Consider the following 14,110-nt stretch of genomic DNA (forward strand, 5'->3'; position numbering starts at 1 on the left):
TAATCTGTCAAGTAAGAGTGACAAAGGTAGGGGAAATGTTCTTGTCTGTTTCCCAATTACTACGTCCTAAAACTGTCACCAAGAATTCCACACTTTTTATTAGCCATCATGTTTATTCAATCTTGAGACATTCATAAGTCGAATATTTAAAAATAATAAGTAATGTATGTTTTACCATTAATCATAATCATCGCATTACACCAAAGCAATTTAATATTTAGTTATAATTAGATGTCCAACGTCAATGTCCACATTTAAAATATAAAAACAAGGGCATTTGCCAATAATACTCCGTGTGCACGTTAAAAATTGAAGCACCGCACTTTGGCATTTTAATGGCGGCTTTTTTTTTTAATATTCCTCGACTTTATGGTCCATATTCCTTTTGGTAATATCCCATTAAACATTTCCACTGATTAGCCTATTATGTTTAGTTTATATTGGAGTTCAGAAAACACGACCATCAAAGAATGCCAAGCCACATTTTATTAGTGCGAATGGCGAAAAATGTTTATTGGCATTTAAATTTACGGTCCCGTATTTACTTTTTCCGAAATGCATCGCGATTTTTATTCAATTCTTTAAGTGCAATTTGAGTGACGTGTTCTATTTTTCAGTGAGACTGTGGGGAGAATGTTTATTTTTGTCATTTGAGTTTGTAACGACTCATGAAATGTATTTATTTACGTTTTGTCGGGGCATTTAGACTTTTACGTTTAAGACAAATGTCAAGAACAACAATTTATAGTTTATCTCTAATGTTTCTTTGCAATTGAAACTCTTAAATAAATACTTGCTTTGACTCTAATATAATTCTAGCTTCATTAAATAGTCAAATGAGATAAATAGAAAATAATAAATTATAGAAAAGCACAATTTGGTTGCATATATGTGTTCGCACTGCCATCTCTTCGACAATAGTCATAACCAAATAGATAATAAGAATTTCTATATTAATTTCCTCCCTCTATTTATTTTCTATGATTTAGAAGGTGTAGTTTTAGCATAATTAGCAGTAATTTAGAACATAAATTTTGTTTAATATTATATAGAAGTAATGATAATATGTACTCGACTTAAGAAGTAATTCGTCTGACGCATTATGAAAGATAAACATACTTACTGCTTTGACGTTAATAATTTTCTAGTTTCATTAAATACTCAAATAATATTAAGAAAATAACAATAAATTATGGGAAACCTAAATTTGTTTGAATATATACTTTTAAAATGAATTTGCACTGCCATCTCTCCGACAATAGCAATAACCAAATAGATAACAAGAATTTCTATATTAATTTCCTCCCTCTATTTATTTTCAATGATTTATAAGATGCAGTTTTGTTCAGCTTTTAATAACGAGTAAAGTTTTGAGTATGTTAATTAATGTTATCATTATTTGACTCGAAATAGAATTAATATAACAAAAGTCAATTAAATGATAATTAGCAGTAAATTGAGAACATAAATTTGGTTTAATATTATATAAAAGAATGATAATATGTAGTCGAATTAAGAAGTATTCGTCTGACTTATTATAAAAAATGAACATACTTACTTGCTTTGACGTTAATAATTTTCTAGTTTCATAAAATACTCAAATAATAATAAGAAAATAATAATAAATTATGGGAAACTTTAATTTGTTTGAATATATACTTTTAAAATGAATTTGCAATGCCATCTCTCCGACAATAGCCATAACCAAATAGATAATAAGAATTTTTATATTAATTCCCTCCCTTTATTTATTTTCTATGATTTGCAAGATGCAGTTTTGTTCAGTTTTTAATAACGAATAATGTTGTGAATACGTTGATTAATGGTATCATTATTTGATTCGAAATAGGATTAATATAATAAAAGTCAATTAACTGATAATTGGCAGTAAATTGAGAACATAAATTTGGTTTAATATTATATAAAAGTAATGATAATATGTAGTCGTATTAACAGGTAATTGTCTAACGTATTATAAAAAATGAACATACTTGCTTTGACGTTAATAATTTTCTAGTTTCATCAAATACTCAAATAATATTAAGTTTTTTTATTGGGTCAAAGAGAAATAATATTAAGAAAATAATAATAAATTATGGGAAACCTAAATTTGTTTGAATATATACTTTTAAAATGAATTTGCACTGCCATCTCTCCGACAATAGCCATAACCAAATTGATAATAAGAATTTCTATATTAATTTCTTCCCACTATTTATTTTTTATGATTTAGAAGGTGCAGTTTTTTGTTTAGTTTCTTCTAATAAGTCTATTGAATAATGATTTTATTATTTGATTAGAAATTTAATTTAAGTTTATTATATTAAGTTGAGAATATGAATTTAGTTCAATATTATAAAATATAAAAATAATGATAGTCTGTACCCGATATTAAGAAGGAAGTTGGCTGGTCTATTATTAGATTATTTTAGGAAATGCGTGGAAAATGGCAGGGAATAAGGTGAATGGAGGCGAGTATCGATCAAAAGCACTTTCAGCTGAAATGCGTTCGGATAGAGAGGCGAAACGCGACAGCGACAGGCATTGTATAAAATAAATTGATTGATTACCAGTGATCTGTATCAGATGTCAGGAATGGGTATTGCCCGTTTAACGCACTTTAACCGCCACACCGGCGCATAAATACCAAATTTATCTAATTAAGATCTGACCTGTTTTTCAACTAATTATTATTATTAGTAGTTGTTTGTAATGGTGTGAGATTGTACGTGCTTAATGATGACGGACTTCCAAAAAGGGAGAACGGGGAAAAGTGAAAATTTAAAATTTGTCATTCGTGTCCGAGGTCTAATTTTAGAAGTAATTTATATTAATAGGATGGAACATGTTTCAGCTCCGCATTTACACGATGCGACACGTCCTATTAATCAACTTATAGCCGCACATCAGACTGTCAGAAACTAAAGTGAAATTATGTTGACAACGGAAAAAAACGGATACGCTCCCTAGTACAACCTAAGTACAACGATACAACGTAGATTGTCGTCTGACGTCCGCCAAAGATAAAATTCTCTCTCATAACATTTATTCCGCTCCAATGAAATTTGAGGGACATTTGCACGGAATTAGTTCGAAAGTGGATTCTGTTCTCCTCTGTTCTGCAATATTCGTTATGGCACGGATAATTCATTTAATATTTACCCTTATTAAATTTAAGCTGAAATCGATTCTACTGAAAATTTGTTACATTCTATTTTATATCGAAATTTATAATAAAGATAAGCTCAATTAAATATTATTATTCCATCAAATATCCTACAGGCATTTTTTATAATGTTGATATTTGTCATGTTTCAGGATACTGAAAATCAAATAAATCTGACGAGTCGTAACAAATTAAGTTTTTGACGAATAAAGTTACTGTGAAAGTTAATTTAGTTATCAAACATTTGAAGATGAAATTTAAAAATTAATTTATTATATATTTGTTAAGTAATGTTCCATTTTTATAAAACTGTTTTGCTAAAACTTTAAATCGAAAGCTTTCACACACTTGATTGGTGACAATATGTTAATCAGAGAATGTGAATACATCAATAATTTATAGTGAAATAAAAGTTTTTAGCAATTAAAATTCTTATTTCTTATGCTACTTTTGTCATATCTCAGATTATTGAAACTCCAACAAATGGGGCACATCAAAATCCCTAAAAATTAAGGTAATTATAAGGATTGTTTTAGTGAATGTTAATTTAGTTATTAAACATTCGAAGATGAAATTTAGACATTAATTTATTATATATTTGTTAAGTAGTAATGTTCCATTTTTAAAAAACTGTTTTGCCAAAACTTTAAATCGAAAGTTTTCAAACAGTTGATTGGTGAAAATATGTTAATCAGAGAATGTGAATAAAACAAAAATTTATGGTGAAATAAAAGTTTTTAGCAATTAAAATTCTTATTTCTTATGCTGACTTTTGTCATATCTCAGATTATTGAAACTCCAACAAATTTGGCACATCAAAATCACTAAAAAGTAAAGTAATTATACAACTTTAAGAATAAAGTTTTTCAAACTTTTGATTGATCAAAATAATTAATCATTGTATGTGAAAATTCCAAAAATTAAGTACTGTTTCTCCTTTGCCAAGTTTTAGAAACAATGCTTTCCTAGCTTGATTGTTGATTAATGAAAATATATTAATCAGGAAAATAATTTATGGCCAGATAAAAGTTTATTTGCAATTTTTGTTTTTAACAATTCATAATCATTAAAATAACAATAATATTTTTACAAAGTTTAATAATCAATAGTTTAATAATTGTATATATTAAAGTAATTTTAAAATCTATATTTTGTTTATAAGTGATATAAAACAAAAAAGGAATTTTATAAGGCAAATTTTTTCGTACAATCATTTATTATCCTTTTATATTATAAAAGATACATTTGACGCTTCTCCTTAGACGATTTTCAGTCGTGCGTTAACTCGTTCGATTTGTCACAATATTTTATGTTTCGTCGAACAAAAACCCAATAAACATTGTCAGCTACAAAATAAACATTTAACCACCCAAATTACTTCCAGTGACAAGATTTAATGCATCATGGCTGTACAAATAAGTCAATAAATATTAAATTATTTTGATTTTAATGAATTATTCTCGTCACATTAAGCCAGAAAATAAACATTTAAGTGTCCGGCTAATGTTTAAACTCACATCAATTATTTCCTCGAAAGAGGCTGCATGTTATAGGCGAATGAATAAATTACGATCTGGACGTTTGACCGCAAGAGGTCCATTGTCGTGTCGTTCCGGTCCTAATATAATTTTAAGTATGCACATTTTTACTGCGCCCCGTGTTCTCCATTATAAATGAAGCTGGGAGGGAACACCGGGTCAGATGTTGCCGCAAAATCCACCTTTGTCCATCCTCTGAATCAGCACAATCCATTGAACGACAATAAATTATGAACACGTTCATGTTTTTAACTGATTTAAATTTTAATTTGTTGAAGTATAGTTTTAAAACAAGTTGTGATTGGGAAGTAAATGTCATTTTGTTTTAATGGATTAATGGTACTTTATTTAAAAATGCGTTTGGGCTGCCATCTTACAGTTAATAGCTCAGTTAGGCTATTACAGGTTTCTATTTTAAATTCATCACACTAAGAAATAACTGGAATACAATTGTAGATTATCATTTTTAATTTCTACTATTAAAATTCTTAATTATCAATTCACATTTGATGATTGGTTAAGGATCTAACGAATAAATAACTTAATTATTCAACTATCTTGGATCAAGGGTAGCTCAAGTATTATTAAATCGAAACTAATTGAGTAATAGAAGCATTATTTAATAGCTTTAGATAAATATGTTTATACACGTCCCTACATAAAGTTAAAATACCTTCCCTTGTAAAGGGGTGAGTTTTACGTTCGTACATTCTCTAAAATTTATTCTCTAGTACAATGTAGGTCTAGCTCTTGCTCTTGCTCTCGTAATAGTCCGCAATAAATATACATAATGTATTCTGTTGTGTTGTAAACTAAACGGAACGCCGTGTGGCAAAACAACTCGGTCCAAAATCCTTCTATTCTCGCATTTCTCTTTTCGACGTGCACGTACGTACGTTCGTTATTGATCTGCATTTTAGATATTCATTTGTTTCAATCAAAATCGGAAAAAAATGCGATGCGAATCCCCGAACAAATGATGGATGTAAACCAGATAAAAACTTTGTTGCTTGTTACATTTTTTTTTTTCATTTAATACAAGTTGCAAAATAATAATATGAGGATTTGGGGGAGTAAACAACGTTATACAGACATCCATCCATTAGCTTCAAGTTTTGAGACTGAGTTTCATTAATAAGATCCGCGTTGTGTTGTAATATTTTAAGTTAATGTTTTCCAAATATTGACGGCAAACACAAATATGATCACATTTGACATCAACTCGAACTAAATTTAGAACTACACTGTTTATTGAGCAAACTTCGATCTCCTCCCAAAATTTCTAATTGCTTTTCGGCTGATTTCTCAATTCACTCACTTCAAAGTAAATATTCATTAGTTAAAATACATTGATTACAAAAATAGTATAATGACTTTTGACTGTCTTCTCAATTTTAATCACAATACATACAATTTATGTTGTACGATTTGAAAGAACTCACCAAATAATTCATCAAAAGTAAATTGTATTATTAATAATATTGGTGAAAAAATAGAAATTTAATAAACTAAAATAATAGTCTTCTTGATTGATAAAATATTTTCAATTATCAACAAATTATTTGTTTTAGAAAGCAACGTCTGATTTTATAACAAATTTTTAATAATTTACCTTAATCATAATATACTTTTGCACTGCCACCTTTCCGACAATAGTGAAACTAGGGTAACACAGATTTCTATATAATTTTCGTCTTAACCTAAGTTTTATTATAAAATATTTAAAACATACACAACTTTTTGATTGTTTTACTAAACATGCTATACAATTAGTGGTATAAATAATTTAAACATATAATAAAACAAATTAATTAAATTTATAATTTTGTAAATGTAAAAGAAATTTGCTTATTACAATTAAACATATTTATTAAAAATTTATAAAGTTTTGATTTAAATAAATTAATTTAAAAATTAATATTATATTTTGAAACTAAATTACATACTTATTTATTTTATGAAAAATTACTATTTCCTTATAGATCTACATTTTATTATGAAAGAAAGTATATAATAAATAGAGAATTAGAAAAACAAAAATATAAAGAATGTGTAAATCTAATCATTTTTTAATAATTTACCTTACACATAATATACTTTTGCACTGCCACCTTTCCGACAATAGTCAAACCAGGGCAACACAGGTTTCTGTACACTTTTCGTCTTACTTTGAATTTCTTTTATTAATTATTAGTTTTTATTTTTTTATCAACCCACTTCAATATAAACATTCATTAGTTAAAATACATTAATCATAAAAATAATATAATGACTTTTGAATGTCTTCTCAATGTTAAACAATTTATGAATATTATATATGTTGTATAATGGATTCAACACAGCACAATAATTTATAATTTTAATCTAAAATCGATAATTCAATGATTGGATGATTGAAGAATGTTAAAAATAAAAGATTTTAGTAAAATGTAACAGAATTACAACAAAAATTAAGATTAATGAAGTGCTTTAATTTGAACAGGAAACGGTAAATTTGTTTCTTGTAAAGTACACAGCTCATCATTAATCATAATTTTATCAAAGCGACCTTGTTGACTTAAATATGTGTAATTTTAAATGCAAATTAAAATAAATATTTAATTAAGGAGGCGTACTTTATGAAATATTGTGACATTTTTAGGATATTTGTAAAGGTAATTAAATATATGACATTAATTAATTGAGAACGAAGGAAAAAGTAATTAGGGAAGCTAAGAATTTAAAGTAAGTGTCTTTGTAAAGCTGCTTAGGAAATCTTATAAATCCGAAATAAACCTCCGGCTTGAACCAAATGTCCACAGTCGTCTAATCAACTCGACCGTATTAGCTTGTTTATCCCCTGACAGAGGATTTATCTCCGAACTATTTTATTTTAGAGGTTTCCCTCTCATCATTTCACTCTCTTACCAAATGTAGTTAATGCGATTATTTTCGTGGCAGATTCGGGACGAATTTAAAATATGGCGAATGCTCACAAAATAATTTAAAATTAATATTTATAGAAATCGAGAGACGTGCACCCATATAAAATTGTTAATCTCTGACGGAAAAATGAACATAAATAATTGATCGGGCACAAAAAACCGCCCTGCCTCGGATCAAAAAAGGCTATACTAATAAAACCCGAGGGCAATTTTATCTCCGACCCTCCTCGTTAAACAGGGACGCGTATTTTAATAACAAATATATATTTTAGGAGCTAAGAATTTGTTTCGTATATAATTTTTGTTGATGTTCGATAAATTTAATTTCGAATAGTTTACATGCCAATTTTTTCTAAATAGAAATTTGTTTTGAAATGTGTTCTTACGTTCGATTTATATCAATGGACATTAATTTTGAAAGGGACGAAAGGAATGCAACACGTGATTCATTTAACCTGGGTAAAAGTTTGGTCGAAACTTGTTATTGTATTATTGATTGATTACATCTGTGATGGAGCAAAAAAAATCGATTGTTGTTATGTGTTTTATAAATACACTCCGACATAATGGTCGTGTGTTATTATATTATTTAAATTATATGCAATTCATAATTCTAAAAATAAATGATTAAAAATCCTTGGACGTTAATAATGTTGAACTACAAGGACAACGTGTGATGTGATGTATGAGTTAATTGATCTTTTGCTAGTAAACACGATTATTTTCTAATTATTATTTGTTATTTCCGTCCATTCATCCATTTTTAAAGGTTTGAACAACAAAATATGTAATGTAGATAATTATATTTGCGTAAATTCTGATTTTTTTATCTTCTCTCTTTATAATTATTAAATAAATATTATTATTAATGAACTGACACTTATTTATTTTATGAAAAATTGATTGTTCTTTATAAGTTTGTATTTGATTAAAAAGAAAGTATATAAATTCTAAAGAAATAAAAATAAATAAAAATAATTTGTAAATCTAATCTAATGTTTAATAATTTGACTTAAATAAAATAGACTATCGCACTGCCATCTTTCTGACAATAGTGCAAATAGGGTAATACAGGTTTCTATATAATTTTCATCTTAAAGATTGGTTACAAAATAAATATTACTACATGACCTTTTGATTACACTTTTAAACGTGCTATACAATTAGTTGTAGAAATAATTTACACATTATATTGACAAAATAACTTAATTAAATTTACAATTTTGTACAATTAAATAAATTGGTGTGTAAGATGGTGGATAAATAATTTTAAAGAGCATCTCATCTATAAAAAAAATATTTTGGATATATAAATTATGTAATTTTTTATTTTATCAAAAATGAGTTCCATTTTTTTATCTTCTCCCATTATAATTATAAATTAACTATTACTAGTTACTAATAAACTGATACTAGATAAATTATATTGAAGAAACCTTCAAGTAACATATTTATTTATTTTATGAATAATTAATTATTGGTTATTCTTTATAGCTCTACATTTGATTATGGAAATAAAATATATATGTAATATAAATATAAAGAACTAGAAAAACAAAAATAAAAAGAATTTGTAGGTACAATCAATTTTTAATAATTTATCTCTCATACTGCCATCTTTTCGACAATAGTACAAACACAGTAACATAGGTTTCTATATAATTTTCGTCTTAGCTTAAGTTAAACACAACGTGGTACACAATTGGTGATAGAAATAATTTAAAAATTATATTAACAAAATAAATTAATTAAATTTACAATTTTGTAAATATAAAATAAATTTGCTTATTACTTATTACATTACCTATTATATTATTATATTTATTAAAAATTTATAAAGTTTTGATTGAAATAAATTAAAAATCAAAATCAAATGGGAAGATTTCTGGTGGAGAAATTTTACAACATAACATATTTATTTATGTTATTTCCGTTTATTCATCCATTTTTAAATACTTGGATTACAAAATATGTAATAGAGTTAATATTTATGTCCGATGTTTTTCCATTATAACTGTAAATTAAATATTATTTTAATTAATTAATTGACTTATAATGGATTAAAAATATTAAATAATATTACAGTAACATCTCATCTATAAAAAGTATAAACATTATGAATGTAAATAACGTATTTACTTATTTTATGAAAAATTGCTTTTTTCTTATAGTTCTATATTTTATTATGAAAGAAAGTATACAATAAATAGAGAATTAGAAAAGCATAAAAATAAAAAGAATGTGTAAATCTAATCAATTTTTAATAATTTACATTAAATACAATATACTTTAGCACTGCCACCTTTCCGGCAATAGTGCAAACAGGGTAATACAGGTTTCTATATAATTTTCGTCTATATTTGATTATAAAATGAATAAAACTACATGAACTTTTGATTGCTATATTAAAGGTACTACCAATTAGTTGTAGAAATTAAATTTAAACATTATATTAACAAAATAAATTAATTAAATTTACAATTTTGTAAATGTAAAGGAAATTTGCTTGTTTCAATTAAATATATTTGTAAAAAAATTATCCATTATTAAATGTTTGACCCTAAAATATGTAATAGATGTAATATTATGTTAATTCCAATTTTTATACCATGTTCCATTATAACTATAATATAAATTAAATATTATTTTAATTAATTAGTTGACTTACTGGACTGGATAAATTATATTAAATAATAATAATTAATTTAAAAGAATTTGTAAATCTAATCAATTTTTACCTTAAATACAATATACTTTAACACTGCCATCTTTCCGACAATAGTAAAAACAGGGTAACTCAGGTTTCTATATAATTTTCGTCTTAATTTAAGTTAATTATAAAATAAAAAAAAATACACAACCTTTTGATTGCTGTATTAAATTGTGCTACACACGTTGTATAATTTAAACATTATATTGACAAAATAAATTAATTAAATGTAAAGGAAATTTGCTTATTACAATTAACTAAATTTGTTAAAGATTTCTATAAATAAGTTGGATGTAAATAATAATAATAATAATAGTAATCCCTCATATCTTTTCATTTGATTATTTGAAAGAAAGCTTTTATATTTTAGAAAAAGAGCTTAAAAAATATACCAATTGAAGCTCTGAGTAATGTTACATTACCATTAAAACTCAACGTCAATTAAAATGCACATTAATTACTTTTTAATACCTTTTAAACTTAAAATATTAATGAATTTTATACGCAACTAAAATCGACATGTCACACAATGTCAATCGAGAGCAGCACCGCACTAAAGAAAAGATGGCTGAAGAATGTATATATTACATAGACATAGTTTTTTCAGAACGCATATTTTTTATGAAAGCAACCTGTCTGATACAATTGTTCAGCCTCTTCGAATGTATAATGATAGTGAAAGAAAATCTGTATGTGCCAGAAGCTACCTCCATTGTTTTTGTACGTATCCTTTTTAGTAATGACCTCTTATTTGAAAAATAATTTTCAGCAACTTGTGGCTTATTTATTCGTGATGATGCGCCACCGTCGAATTGTACACATCAAACAGCACATACACAAACTGATCTTTTATTCAAATAAAACGAGTCGGTATTTAAATCGTTTACGAATGTTATCTCGATCACAGATTATTGGGTTTTATTCATCAAGGATATTGTACACAGGACTCTACGTGTACATGTGCGAATTTAATGAAGTACCAGAAAGTATCATTTTTGGTGATCATATTTTAACAAAACTTTTCTATTGCTTTATTCGAACTGTTTCTGGATATTATTTAGTTAGTTTGTCGTTTTGGTTGATGTTGTATGACTTGATATTGGTCAAACATTTGATGTCAATACACCAACATATAGAAAGTTTAGATGATTATCCTTCCAGTTTGCTCAGCCATTTAAATACCAATTATCAAAAGAGAGTTAAGAAGGTTTTAAAGGAATGCATCAAAGAATTCATTAAAAGTAGATTGTAAGTAGTATTTATATTAAATAAAAACAAATTATTTATTTTGAAATTAAATATTTAGTTTCGCACTGCCATCTTTCCGACAATAGTGTAACCAGGGTAAAACAGGGTTTTATATAATTTTCGTCTTAATTTAAGTTTTTTTATTTTTTTTCATTACAATTGAATTTATATAAACTCTAAATGTATCCTAAAAATCTTATTCTAATTATAGATTAGTGCGATACGTGAACGATAATTGCACAATTGTTGTAATTCCGATGTTCTTTGTGGGGATATTGGCAATGCTTTCATTGGTATTAAGCATAATTATGGACACTTTAAATTGGAAGCTGCTTTCCCTTTTGTTGTTCTTTGAGCTCAACATTTCTGTTCTTTGCCTAACTGCTTTTTGGGGACAAATAGTTCTCAATGAGGTAAGTAATTTTTTTTTGACTATCAAATTAAACAAACTGTTTTTTTTAGTACGAAAAGCTTAATGTAGTGTTGTACAACACTCCATGGCACTTATGGAACGTAGAAAATAAAAAAATGTTATTGAAATTCTTAATAATAAACAACAAACCCACCGGTTTGGACTTTGGAAATATCATAAATTTTGATTTCAGATTAGTTGTTCAGGTACTGCTGAAGAACTGAATTAAATTTAAAAATAATAATGTTTTTCTGTTTTAGACATTTCAGAAAGTATATACAGTTGGATCTTTTTATCTACAGAAAGATAATTACAAATAAAAATACACATAACCTTTTGATTACTGCACTAAACATGTTACATAATTAGTTAGTAGAAATAATTTACACAATATATTGACAAAATAAGTTAATTAAATTAATTTTAAAATTTTGTGGATGTGAAAATATAGCTTATTGCAATTAAATAAAATAAATCATGTTGAGAAATTTAGACAAGTTAGTTTAGAATTTGAAAATAAAATTATATAGTAAGATTAGTAATGGAGTAATTATACAAAACATATTTATTTATGTTAATTCCGTTCATTCATGCTTTTTTAAATGTTTCAGCGAATAAATATCTAATAGACATAATGTTTATGTAAAATCTGTCTTTGTGTTTTTTTTCTATTATAATTACAATTAAATATTATTTGTTTGTATCATGTTAAACATAGAATTTAATTAACTGATGTATGTGTATTTTTAAATATACGTTCGAACTGCCATCTTTCCGTCAGTAGTACAAACATGGTAATATAGACGTCTATACAATTTTCATCTTAGGTTTTTCTATTTTAAGATTTAAAACAAGGTACATTTCAAATATAGGAAGTATAGACAGAATTTAGGTGTAAATTATATATTTATTTTACCAAAAAATGGGCTATATATCATAGTATTTCATTTGATTATAAAACAAGGTATATAAAATATTTATATACTGCAAAAATATATGGATTGGGTAATGTTATAATTTCATTAAAGCACAACAATAATTAATAAATGAAAACGATTTTTTATTTTATGTATGTGTATTTTTCAATATACGTTCGAGCTGCCATCTTTCCGACAGTAGTACAAACATGGTAATATAGACGTCTATACAATTATCATCTTAGGTGTTTCTGTTTTGAAATTTAAAACAAATAGAATATAAGATTTAAAATAAATAGAATACTAGTTTGAGTATCTACAATTATTAAGCATGATATTAAAAGTATTACTAAACAATTTTAAAGATGTAAATTAATATTAAGTTAAATTAAAATTATAAGGGAAGATCAGTACTGGAGAAATTATACAATACATATTTGTTTTTCATTTATCATTATTATAGAAAGTAGTGTTAAAAATATAATTTAATTACGATAAAATATTAAATTATTAGAATATTAATAAAATATATATGTAGGTATGTTAGTTTTGTAATTATTTAATGGTTATGAAAGAAAATACATTTAAATTACAGGAAATATATAACAAATGATGTTTAACTAACGTTACTTTTCCATTAAAACATTATATATAGTATTTAAAACGTATATTTATTACTTTTTAATATATTTAAAACTTGAAATATTAATCATGTTTATACTCATCCATAATTGACATGTATATATACAATAAGCAGGTCACGATATTAATCCAGAAGGTAGACATACCACCACCGAGGCAATGGCTGAAGAAATTATACATTTAATGGATCTCGTACTCTCTGAACGCATATATCGCCTGAAAATAACCCACGTGATAAACTTAATAGGATTCATCGAGTGCGTAATAATAGTGAAAGAAAATCTGTATTTACCAGAGGCCTCAACTATTGTTTTTGTATGTACACTTCTGTTAATAACTTGTTAATTTTAATAGTAATTTTCAGCAACTGATAGTTTACGCATTTTTTATGATGCGCCTTCGCCAGATTAGACAGGTCAAACGGTACTTGTACGAATTGACGTTTTACACGAATAAAAAGAGTCGGCATTTAAACTTTTTACGAAAATTAGCTCGCACGCAAATGGTTTGGTTTTACTCAACCAGGATATTTTATACTTGCGTCTACGTGTAC

Source organism: Aethina tumida, chromosome 5 (assembly GCF_024364675.1).
Source record: "Aethina tumida isolate Nest 87 chromosome 5, icAetTumi1.1, whole genome shotgun sequence".
Taxonomy (NCBI): domain Eukaryota; kingdom Metazoa; phylum Arthropoda; class Insecta; order Coleoptera; family Nitidulidae; genus Aethina; species Aethina tumida.